The 12,694-nt window shown below is 37.6% G+C and overlaps 2 long non-coding RNA genes across 3 annotated transcripts in view; one reads left to right on the top strand and one right to left on the bottom strand.

Annotated features, from left to right (window-relative positions):
• Positions 1–12,118, bottom strand: part of LOC113991510 — a 39,587-nt gene extending 27,469 nt beyond the window's left edge. For both annotated transcript variants that reach the window (XR_005562585.1, XR_005562586.1), the window contains exon 1: positions 11,969–12,118. This is a non-coding gene — a long non-coding RNA (uncharacterized LOC113991510). The remainder of the gene's footprint in view (positions 1–11,968) is intronic.
• Positions 5,459–10,196, top strand: LOC113991518. Its single transcript, XR_005562587.1, has 3 exons — positions 5,459–5,631; positions 8,587–8,793; positions 9,790–10,196. It is a non-coding gene; the product is annotated as an uncharacterized LOC113991518 (long non-coding RNA).
• Positions 12,119–12,694: the final 576 nt, after the last annotated feature.

Consider the following 12,694-nt stretch of genomic DNA (forward strand, 5'->3'; position numbering starts at 1 on the left):
TTTCTTTTATTGGGGAGGGGACTTAAGTTGCATTTGAGCTCTCATTAGCATTAAGTGAATGTGCAAATGTTTGCTCTGGCTCTCATTCCCAGCTGTATTCACTGTTCAAGGATTACAGACTCAACACTCTTTCAACCAGCAAATACACAGTACAGTACACTACAGCACACCAAGACAGAATTCAGTTGTGGGAAACTAGTTCCAGTTGAAGGACTAAGGAAAAGGAGAGCAAAATGCCTTGTGATTAAACTGGCAGGTGTGGGGAAGGAACAGATCTGGAAGCCAGGCCTTTGGAGCTAAATCTTTAACAAAAGGTCTAAAAATGTGATTTGCTCAATACATTGACAGTCTGCAGTTATTGCACGTAAATTCATCTTTCAATATTTCATTAATCTTACTTGCTTTTGTGTTACTTGCATTAAACAGGTATCCAAGTGAGTAAGGCCATTTTCTCTAAAAAGGAAAATCTGAAATATGCAAAATCTTCAGTGATTGTATAATTTTTTTTAAAGTAGTTCTGTTGCATGTTGAAGTTCTCGTTTTAAATTTATAGTTAGGAGAACACCACTGGAAAACCCTCTTCCTCTTCAGCGGTGTTTGATAAAATTTAAATACTTTGTTCCCTTTTAGCTTAAGGATGGACCACATCATAGTTGGTTTTCATTCCTCAGTTGTGTTGGAACTGCAGTGTTGAAGACTATGCAGATGGGAAACAAATGCATGCTTTTCTTCTGTTGCCCTCTCCCCAGATTGTTAGTGCACACTTCATAGTCTGAAGTTTATCTAATTAAAATGTTATTGCTTTGTATATGTGATTTAGTAAGTCCCTATTCAGTAACTAAGAATTTAACTGGTTACCTTCCCATTTGAAATTGGAAAATTTCTAATTATACTTTCTTATGCTGCTGTGTTGGTTTATCCATGGCTTGTATTTATTTCTTAAAGGCATGCAGAGGTGATTAATCTGACTCCAGCTCCCAACTTTCTCCAGCAATAGTAGTTTTAAAGGATACTTTTTCAGTAGAAAACTGTTGGGTTATTGAGTAAAAAGATAATCTGTAGTGAGTTATGATGCACTGCTTTGTTCTTTTCCCTCAAGCACTATTGAAATATGAGGAAAAATATTGTTTGGCTCCTTGCAACATATATGTATGATATATATATATCCTAAGGATTAGTTAATATTGCCATAGTCAAGGTGCATGGCCATTTCATTGGAAACTAGTAACTGAGCTTTAATTGTGACTTGTTCACAAATTGGGATGTTTTAGATACAACAAATATTTACATTTTTATGTATTTGATCTATTTTAGTTTTTTTCATAGCTTTTTAGTGGAAAATATATTTTGTTTAGCACTACCTGCCTTCTGAAAATATTTTCTCAGCCTTTGAGTTCAGTGTTTCCAGTTAAAATACATACTGTATTGTTAGAAAAACGTGCAAGATTCAGGGAAAGATGCTAATGTCATGCACATTCATCAAGAAATATATTGGATTTAATAGTAGCATTTGAATTCAGCAATATAAACTCAGCCTTGTTAAGGAAGATAGAACCTTCCTCCATAAATCCTAGAGTTGTAATACTGTGTATGCACATAAACAGTGAGACTCAGATCTAAGGTCTAAATTAATTTTTTTGTTGGGTTTTTTAGGAAAAGTTTCACTAAAAGGGACAAACCAATGAGCAGTTCCTCTGAACAAAAATGGACAGTCTAAACCAAATAGAGAGTTGCTTTTATCTGGATTTAGCAAAGATGCCTTCTCACTTCTCGTGGGCAGCTTACAGTTTCTTCAAAGAAAGATTTGGTAAAAGTTTGTAAGAATAGAAATGCTGGAAGCTGATAGTGTTCATGGGTGCTGTTTGCTAAATACAGTCATATCCAAAGATCTGTAGAAATGATATGAAGGAGTTGTATTTTGAGTTCTTCAGCCACCTACAGTTGACAAAAGTAATACTGCTCTGAATATCCTTAAGTTTTGAGGGTGCCTGGCCAGCTGGAAACAAGCAGTGGCAGATTCTTCCTTGACTTTGGTTTTGTAGTGTCCTGGTAGCAGCAGACTCTTGGTTTACTCCCCTGCCCCAACTTTCAGAACGAACTGGCAGAGAACCAGAGTTGAAATCCCAGCAGACAAACTGTTCATCTCGGACACGTGCAGTGTTTGTTCCAACCTCTGCCTGTCCCAACCTCGGGGGCAGCAGACACGGAACCAACCCGGGTGTTGCCCAGCACTGCAGAGGTTTGACAAGTGCCAGGGTAGTGGCTTTAACAGATAAACTCCTTGCATGAAGAGTTAATTGTAAAACACAAGCTCAGTTATAGTGTAAAATTTGAATATTTTTTTAAATGTGGACTGTGTATTTAAAAACTTTTTTTTCCCTAATTATTTTAACTTTTTGTATAAGTTTAAAATTACCAGCTTGTTGAAGTGCTTGATTCATGTTTTCCACATGTAGGGATAACCAGGGTGTAGCAAGTTACCAGGGGTCATCACAGGAAATGATTGTGACCATTTTCAAGTGATTTTGATTTTTTTAGTTTTGTTATTTTTTTAGCTACTGGCTTAATGGGATTTTACCTGTTATTTCTGAGAATTAAAGATTATTAGTTCAGACTGTACTCCCCAAATTAATTCTTATCTAAGCATGTGTTTCGTGGCTCATGTTAAGTCACTTCTGGGGAAAAAATGAGAGTCCAAACTCAAACCTAATAAAAGACAGTTTTAAAACCTACAGCTGCTTAATTGTTCAGGAAAATCAAAATTCTCAGTTTTGTAGTTAGACTTTCTCTGCTGTTATTTACAATGCAAAGTTTATATGAAAGGTGCCTAACAGCTAATAACTTTAGAAGCAGTGTATCTTTCCAGATTAAACAAGATTTGCAGAATGAGTGATAAAGTTTAAAAAAAAAATTTAAGTGATGCATCCTGATTTCATAGAAACTGTTTAATTCTCTGTATAAATGCTCAGTATTACATTTAAACACTGCTGGATGTTTCTCATTTTTGCTTGCATTTCTAATTACTTCATTTTGCTTTATTTCTGAAACACATTATGCCATGTGTAGCCACTGATACAATTGCTGAAATACTCTGGAAAGCAAACTTTAATTTGGGACTTGTTGGTTTTTAAAAGTATTCTTAAACAAATCGGCCACCTTTTTGCCAGGTATTTGAGTTGCTTTGTACAGCATATCTTAACAGGAGGAATGTGTGCAATATGTATCACCTCAGTTTTGTCTGGCAATGTTACGAAAATGTTAAGATGCAATATCTTCTTTTCACTTCAAATTTGAAAAACTGCAGTATCTCTGATTTGGTGGTGTATTTATTTTTATCTGTTCAGTGTATGGACATATGGTTAGTTAGGTTTTTTATGTACACTATGTGCTTTAGTAATTTCTGAGTTTTAATCACTTCTGTGGATGCACCAGTTGTAGCCATTTGCATGTTCTTTCAATATGAAGACCATGGGGAAGGGAGCTTCAGGAAAGATTTCTGGAAACCGGAATAATTGTAAGTCAATAAATGTAGATACTGCATCATTAACGTTTTTGGTATGGTATGGATTTTATAGCACCTATGTATGTTTGCAGTTATTAAGTTATTGCATAAATGTTTAAGAATGAACATTTTTTTCATCCAAAATTTTGTATGTTTGCAAATATATTTTTGTAATAAAACTTCAAAACAAATGTTTCAGCACCTCCTAAAATCTTGTGATGTTTCCTTTTATTTCTAGAGTCCTATTAGCCTACTGGAAGATTCAGTTTTTTGTTTAGGGTTAATATTTTCCAGAGGAGAAACTAGAATTCCTTACTCCTTACTGGGGGTAGAACCAATTTGCATTTGTCTGCTAAGGAAGTGCAATCTGCCTGCTTGAGGGACAGTTGGGAATAGCCCCTGTCACTTGTAACAGCTTCTGTATTGCTGTCAGCATGCTTGTGGTTTGAATTTGCTAAACAGATACATTTCCTTTCACACTGAGAAATGCAGCTACAAATTCACTGTCATAAGTACAGCTGTAACTGGGTTTAGTGCCTTTCCATGTAACTTTTTTATGGTATCCCCCTCATCCAGGGACATGGCATAGGATACTCAATCCCGTGTTGGTCTTTGATCCAATTCATTGGAAATTGCAGTTGTCCTGTTACTGTATCTGATATTATGCAACTGATCAATCCAAATTTCACAAAGTCAAACTGGGAAGCTGATGAGGAGGAAAACCATAGCAGAACTTCTGCTGAAAGCATCTTGAAACAAAACCTTAGCCCTAAGTCCCTTAATCTTAGCTGGATGCTTATTCCCATTCTAACTACCCATAGGAGCTGGGATTGTGGGGCATATCCAATGTCAGGGAGGCCACTGGAGAACAGGTTTGTTGCTCTAGTGGTTCATATTGAACTGATTCCTGCACTATATCCAAAAGCAGGTTCTTCTAATAGAAGACTACAAGTACAGAAGTCATGGGATTTACTGTAAGATAATGGAGGAAACGTGGAACCAACTTAGAATCAAACTTGAAATTCTAGAATCCAGATTTAAATTCTATGTTAGGTGTGTTGCCTGTTTGGTCAATAGCAAGAATATTTTTTTATTGTTGATGCTGTTAATCTTTTTGTCTTCTCTGGATCCAGGTGTTCTCTTCACTGTTATTCGTGTGAAGTGCTCCCCTTTGATTTGGAAACAGGTAATACTTCTGAATTTGTATTTGTAGGTCCAGCTAAACCAGGCACTGTACAAAAAGTTTATGCAGACCAAACTCTCTTGGGCCTTTTCTCTCTTGATCCTGTGTCCTCTACAGTTGTGTTTTCTGAAAGTACCTGAGGGAATAGTCAATCCCTGCTGTGATGGTGATATGCACTGGGTAGAATCAGGGTGAAAACATCAGGCTTCCTAAAGCTCATCCCCTAAAATTCAGATTTTATTTGCAGGCTTGCAGAATGAAATAACAAGTTGTAGCTTGTGTTTATGAGCCATTAATTGAAGTCAGTGGATTCATTTATTTAGTAAGGATTCAACTATACTTCCTGCTCAATATACAAGGTACTGGGTCAGGTTAACATGAGTACAGAGTATAAGACACCTCATTCTTACAGCTTTCCTTCATTTGTGAACAGGATGCCTTCAATCACTAAATAGCTTTAGTATGGCTGAGGTAAATTTCAGTTTAGTTTTCTAACCAAAATATTAGAAATTATAAGATATGTTAAACAACTTTGAAAGACATTTTCAGTGTCCAGTAGTGGAAATTTTTTCTTCTATCTTCACCCAGCTACAAGTGTGAATCAGCTTTTTTCTCTCTTCCAAGTTTTGATTGAGGGATTTACTTTTGCACTGACCTACTAATTTGGGAGAGTTAAAGTGCAGTGATAGACCTGTAACTGAAATACGGCCCTTAACTGTAAAGCTCATCCTTGGCAGTTATGCAACGATTTTTCACTTCCTCTTAGAATCCTTCTTCATATGACACTCCTAATTAGGCTCAAAAAGCATTGAGAAAGGAGGGCAGTGAAGAGATATTTTTATCAGTTACTGCATTTTGAAAGAGCACTTGGAATAAAACAAAAGGGAAAGAACCAGTGGATAGAAGATTCCTGAGAGGAGAACAAGGGAAGGAATAGCAGAAGAGTGTAAGTAAATATGAAAGGGAATATTGTACAGAGATAAGTATGGCCTGTGAAGGTATTTCCTGAAGCAGAGAAAAATTTGAATTACAGTTTTGTTTCTGTACTGCTACATGTCTCCAGGTGTCCTCAAAGCTCGAATGTGGATTGCCTGTAAGAATTCAGAATATTTCAGGGGGTGTTAAAAATGACTGGGGAGGCACAATTTCCCTGCTAAGGGTTTTTTTAACCTCTGGTAATGAAGCAGCATAATGGAATTGGCTGATTCACAGCAGTACCTAATTTTTATCTCTGCTTGATGGCCTCACATTACAGCTTAAAGTCTGCTACAAAGAACAAGGCTGCTCATACCTAGTTGCATTTTGTCTTTCGTTTTAAATAGACCTTTAAAAATATTTCTACCATAATCCATTATTTAAAATTCAAGAAAAGCTTCATTTTACAAAACCAACCTTGGGAAATACAACCACAAAAGGATGAGCTTTATATGCTGGCTGAAATGAAAGCACTTGCCCTCAGGCCTTTCTTGGAAACACGCAGGTATGTGATGTAAATGCACAAGTTGTGTTTCTTTTCTCCTCATAAATAAGTCAAGAAGCTTTAAGAGCATCTACAGAGCAAAGATCTCCTGTATGCAAAACTCTGTGTGGCCTTTATTTAGAGAGCACATGACTTGCACATCCTGCTCTACTTCTTGTGGTTCAGAAGAGGAATGGGAGAGGCTTAGCAGGTTATCCAGCTTTCTCTGAGATTTATGGATGATGCTACATGCCCTCTCTGGTTTACTTTTTAAGCATCAAATAAATAAACTTCTGTTCTCTGGGGACACAGTTCTCCCATGTAACAAAATTGCTGTAAAGGAAGCTTCTGCTATCTTAAATTCACACAAGAATTGAGATACAAGGGTGCACTTAAAGCCTGCAGGATTTGGATGTGTCTGGAGCCTGTTGTGGTTTACAGCAAGCCCTGCTCCTGATGTAATCTTCAGGATGGAAGGTACAGGGCACCCATTATAAAGACAGATCTCTGCTTTCCAATGGTTTAATAGGAAAATCTTGCCACAACAGAAGCCTGAACAGAAATCCCAAAGGTTTGGTTAGAAACACATGCAGTACTTTTGATGGGGGTTTGAAAATAAGTTAGTATTCTGCAGATGTGAGGAAAGTTGTCTGAGGGGAAACTGCTAAGATAAAAGAAGTATGTGAAAGTAATGTAGATTCATACTATGTAGTGCCTGAGCCTGGGCCTGTGATGTAGCTTTATCTGTAACTTCATTTTAGATAAAAAAGCTTGATCTTACTACTGCACCTATGCCTGTTCCCATGCAGTACGTATCATTTCTTACAATTCTTGATGCGATGCTGCACAGAAATTGGAGATTTTTTTTTCACAATTCATTAGCAGCTAACTAATGTTATTACTGAAGATGAGCTGAACAATCTGTTCCATGTCTAACTGAAGCCACTGTGGTTTTGCATGTGGAAGGATGCTCTGGTGATGCATAATGGTCTGAATAATGAGAGAATGCTTTGGCATCAATCCATCTCATCCATTCTTGAACAATTTCCTTCTTGAAGGGCTTCTAATGCAACTGTTCTTTCAAAGGGCAAGAACAGTCAAAGCCTGTTGTGTTGCAGAGGTCAAGCTGAAGAAAATTTTTTTCACTTCTTTTCCACATGCATTACAGCACAAATAAATCCTGCTTTAGTAAAGCTCTTGTACCTTCTCTCTAAATTTACACAGCCTATGAAACTGTTGCTGTTTTGGGAGATTTCTTTTAGCACAAGTTATTGTTGGTAACTTTATTCTTTTAATTTTGCCAAATTCAGTTATTTGAATACAGACACTCATTTAAACCAAGACTAAAAAGACTAATAACCTCTCAGCTTGTTTTAAGAGTGTTATGGAACTTGAATTAAGAATCAAGTAGAGAAAGCAAATATGATGCAGTAACTTTGGAACATCTGTGTATTCAGGAGGACTTTCAAGCACAGATGCAGGCAAATGCCTCAAACTCCTATTGTGTAAGTATTTCATATTTATCTTAAGAGATAATAGGAAAAAATTGCAACAAGTGAAAAGTCAGATTGTAAATTTAAAAAATTTTGTAAATAATATTGTTCAGTGATTCTAGTAAACCAATCCAAATACCCCAAAATACTGTAATATTGGCATTACAAACGTCAATTTAAATAGTGGCATTTTCTTGCACTGCTAGCAGAAATGCTTTCCTAAATATTATCAAATAGCAGAGCAATTACCAAAACCAGTCACAGGGAGTTCCTTTTAACTGTGTGAGACATGCAATGACTTGATTTTTCTCTGACGGGCTACATGTTAGATAGAGATAAAAAAAATTTTATTGTATAAAACTTTTCTCATATTATTTGGCCTATTTGGTTTAATCTGAACATTTTTCATCTATCATAAAATTATGATAATATTTTGGAAATTTTCCAATTTTTTGGTTTGCTTTCCAGTCTTTTTTTTTTTTGCTGTTGTTGTTAGTAAATGACATTTTATTTAGAGGCAACATAAAAATTACTGTGTTTTAAAATTATTTTTATCCAGCATTTGTCTGCCTGTAACTCAAAAATGGTCTGTTCTGTTAAGGAGCTTTTCGTAAACATTCTTCCTTTTCCCAATTACTTTGCCAGCTGTATCGGAGAAGGTTTTAGTTGAGTTGAGCTATGAATATATTCTGCTTGTATGTATCTTTTTCTTGTATTTTGCTCTTATAGACCTCAAAGGTGAACTGATTTCCCTGTCTGGGTATTTCTGGATCAGGTGCTCCATGAGAACCTTGCATTTTCCAGGTTGCTGGTTATAGCTGTTTGTAGCCTGTGTAGCACAAACTGCTGTTCTATGGCAACTAAAGGATGTTTAGAGTGTTTTTCATGCTCCAATGGGAACTGCAGATCTGATCATTATTCCACAGCCTGCTGAATATTCTTTTCACAGGGTATTTACTTGAGTGTGCACTTGTGCTTATCTAAAAACACTTGCTATCGATGATGAAAGAACAGAATTTATTTGGAGTAAGATGTGGCAGTATGGACTGAGTCTCTGGAAAAGTTGCAGCACCAGATTTGGTTTGAGAATGTACTGCATTCCCATCCACCAGGCTACAGCGACTGGAACTCCACCACATAACTTCTCTTTTTTAAGGTACCCTGCAAATGGAATGAAACCCTGTGCACTGTACAGAGATGTTCGGGACTAGCAAGGTTACAATCCAGGACAGCAGTGACTGGCAGATTCCAGCTCCGTTTGGAATCTGTACAGTGCTTAAACTGCAATTGCACAGCCTGTTGGTCCCTTCCCACGCCTCCACACGTCTTCTTTACTCACTACTGTTTGGATTTTGTAGTGATGAGCTCTTACAAGACTTGGGTTTGGGAATTTCTTTTGAGAGCCCCTTGGTAGCCAACTGGCCTGAATTCCAGCAGTGCTCAGTGCATGCAGCTCCTGCTCTGGTAAACAGGGTTGCATGTACTTATGTCAGCAATGCATTTTTGCAGTATCTCAGCAAATGACAGTCATAGCTGAGCTTTCATGCTTCTGCTGCACAATAATGCCCTGCCACTGAAACATGTGGAGGAAGGGATGGAAAAACCCAGTTATCCTGTGTATGTATTTAATAAGCTGTCTAGTCTAGTAGTTAATACTGAAGCTAACGAGATGTGATTGTATGTTCTGAAGCAAGACTGTTTGTCCATACATCTGCATCCTTGTTTTAATCATATCGTATGTGGTTTCAGAGGCAAATCCCAGGAATGTGGAAGAAATGTTGACTGCTGTATGCAATGTATACCAGGACTTTAGCTATTGCTTTACAGTCCATCACACTTAGTCAGAGCTGCAGAAATAACATGCCTCTTCAGTAGATCAAAGTGGAGGCACTGACACAAGGTGGAATTTCACCCTGTGTATGCTTGAGCTGCTCTTTTAACAACACAGTACCATAATAAGCACTCGGTGATGCAGCACAAGGATTCAGGGAAAACAGGGTGAGTTGTGGGCAGTAATCTCCCAATGACATTATCTAAGCTAAGTCTATCTTAAAGTCTTTCTACCATCCAGATAACAATGGAGGAAACAAAGGAAGTTGTGAGCCTTAGTAATACTGGTCTGATCCAGATCAGTCCCCTTATTTTCTTACAGGAGGGAAACAAGAAAGCACCTTATGTCCAGCCTGAGAAGGCACTTGTTAAGACTGCTATTGATAGGAGAGACAGTTTCATCCTTACAAGAAAGACTCAAGAGCATCTTCACTGTAACCACAGAGACTTGATCACAGGCTTTACTCTTCATCCATGATTGGAATCAGCCTGGCCCAGTAAAGTCAAAAGTGAGGCTGTGATCTGGCCAGTGTATATTTAAAAGAATTGTGAGAGAAAACGAAAGCCATTGACTAAGGAGGAGGGAGTGATTGAACTCTTTCAGTTCACTATTTTCTCACTTTACCACTAGCATTGATGTATGCAGAGAGAAACAGTAACAGCCTGGCAATGCTGACTTCCTAATCATACTGTATAGACAGAAAACAGGGAGTAAATTAATCTATTAGAAGCAAACACTGTGTAGAAATTACTTGATTGTTCTCATGATACCTGCTGCTATTATGATATTTTTCTCCCGGGTTTATAGATACTACCAGCCATCCATCTCTAAAATAAGCTTTTTGTTTCCTGATGCAAATATGTTTAGGAAGTTTTTTGAAACTTATTTTCTGCAGCTGAAATCGGGTGTACAGCCACATTTTCTTAAAGTATCTTCAGCCAATACAAAATACTGTGGAGTTGGGCATCATAACCATGATTTCACTTACACTTGGCCTCATTTGAAGAATTTATGCACCTCTTCTAAATCACTGACTAGGGAAGACCAAATTATCCTGCCTAACCTTACTCAACTGACATGGAGAACTCCATGTCACTGAGATGATGGTTGAGCCAAATGTCATCTGTCTAAAGAACAGTGTTTAAGCAGCAGGGGTGTAAATTGTCGTTTACTCCCCTGGCACAGGTAGTATTTTAACAACTCTTGATCAGTGAGCACGGAGCAGAGCTCAAGCTAAGAAATGCTGCTGTGCTGCTAAAATGACTCTGTGGCTTCGACTACATCAGCAGGTGGGAGATTCCAGTAGAGCAGGTCTAGAGAGCACCTGAGAAAGTACTGAGGACTCCCCATCTGCACTGTATGTGTTTGAATTCTGCTCCAGACAAGCTCTTGTCTGGCTTGTTGGACTGAATATTCATTAACAGCTGGGCTGCATTAGCTGCTCAGACTGAATATTCTGTTTCATCTTTATTTGAAAGGAATCCAGTTCATGAGCTATGGGACTGCTCAGCAGGGAAAGCCAAAGCACTATGAGCAAGGAATGATCAGGAGCTTTGATCCAGGATAGTACTTGTGGCTCAAGCTACCTTAGACTTACCTTCTGACCATATGGCTGCAGCCAGAATCAAGTGTGCTGTTGCCTTGAGAAAGACTGGCTCAGACTTCTCTGAGCAAGTTGCACAGTGAAGTTGGTTACCCTCACGCTACAAGATTAGTCTGGTTTTAGGCCTAACTGAGACTATGGCACAACTAGATCCAGATATTGGGTGGTGTAGAGCATATATAAGGTTCAGTTAAGGATCTTTTACTGGGAGCTTAGGTTTGAATTTACTGTTACCTTGCCAGTAGTTAAGGCAGATTTTATAACTTAAACTCTGCAAAGGAGGAGCCTTAAATCAGTAATTCCCTTGTAGATGCTATTTGCAAACTTTAGATCTTTCATAGTCCCCTACTGACCATATTCTTGGCACTGCTCTGCCTTTGAAAGCTCTTGGCACTATAGGCCATGTCTTCAGAGTCCCTAAATTTAAACCAGAGTTCCTGAACTTAAACCAAGGCTTATGTGGTTCTCATCAGGTTCTTCCATATTCCAGTTTTATTGTCATATCATTTCAAAGTGTATTACTGAAATTAAAAGATTTGGGTAACTAGTTCTGCCAAACAAACAAACAAAAAGTAGTTGGCCTACCTAATTATTGTAAAGTTGGATATAGATTGGAGCACAGCAAATGGCAGTTGCAGCAGTTAACCTTTGTATAGTGCTCTCTAGAATGAACTTTGCACTTTGCTACTGTCAAATCTGGTTGTTTGGCTCCATTTTTCCCTTCCTGGCATGTAGCCTATTTCCAGTCTAGTGTTCCTTCTGAAGTATTTTATTAAAAGGATTTTTAAAAAGACAACTGATGAAACAGTCTATGAAAGCAGTTAAGCTAAGGGAGTGGTGTCTGCTTTTATTTCTTCTAACAAAGTGGTTTGTTTAGGGAAAAAAGTTTTCTCTTACCTTGCTGAGAGTTTCAATGTTACTTCTCAGTGGCAGTTCGCCAAGTGAGCGTGGCTGGATGCTCTGCACATGGAGGTGGTTTCTTTTGCTGCTGAAACCCAAACTCTGCAGTTTTGAAGATCAAAGTGTAGTTTTTTTAATGCCAACATTTCAGTGTATTCTGAAATTAGATGATGATAGCATTAGTTCACTACATGTAACTGTTTAACTTTAAAACAGATTTTAAAATATATTAATATTTTTAAATTTATATAGTACAGCTTCTAGGACAAATACCAGTGGACAGAACACTGAAATAGAAAAGTGCAGTGCAGGAATACCAGGTTTCATGAGAAAGATCTGAAGTATTTGTTTTTATTGTCTGTTTAAACTTTTTTTGGTTTTAGATTGTGACCTCTAGTGCTGCTTAAGCTTTCTAGAACAAATATGAAATATTTAACTCGCCTAGTTAAGTCTGTAGCTCTAATCACATAGCGTTCAGAATTGCTAGAGAAAATGTATTTGTTGCAATATTTCATGCAAAAGACTCCATATTTGTCACATTTTTTAACATATATTATGGAAATATGAATTATTTCCTGGAAGGAAGCCACATGGGGTAAGTCTGTTACTGTTTCTCCAGACTGTGTGGAGGAAACAGGTCACTCTTAAGGTGTGGGATGCTGTGAACATTCTTTTACAGACAGGAACAGACCCTTAGCAACAGTTTTATTGAACAGGGGTTGA

Source organism: Pipra filicauda, unplaced genomic scaffold (genome assembly GCF_003945595.2).
Source record: "Pipra filicauda isolate LSUMZ 115617 unplaced genomic scaffold, ASM394559v2 scaffold103_size3290846_pilon, whole genome shotgun sequence".
NCBI classification, from domain to species: Eukaryota; Metazoa; Chordata; class Aves; order Passeriformes; family Pipridae; genus Pipra; species Pipra filicauda.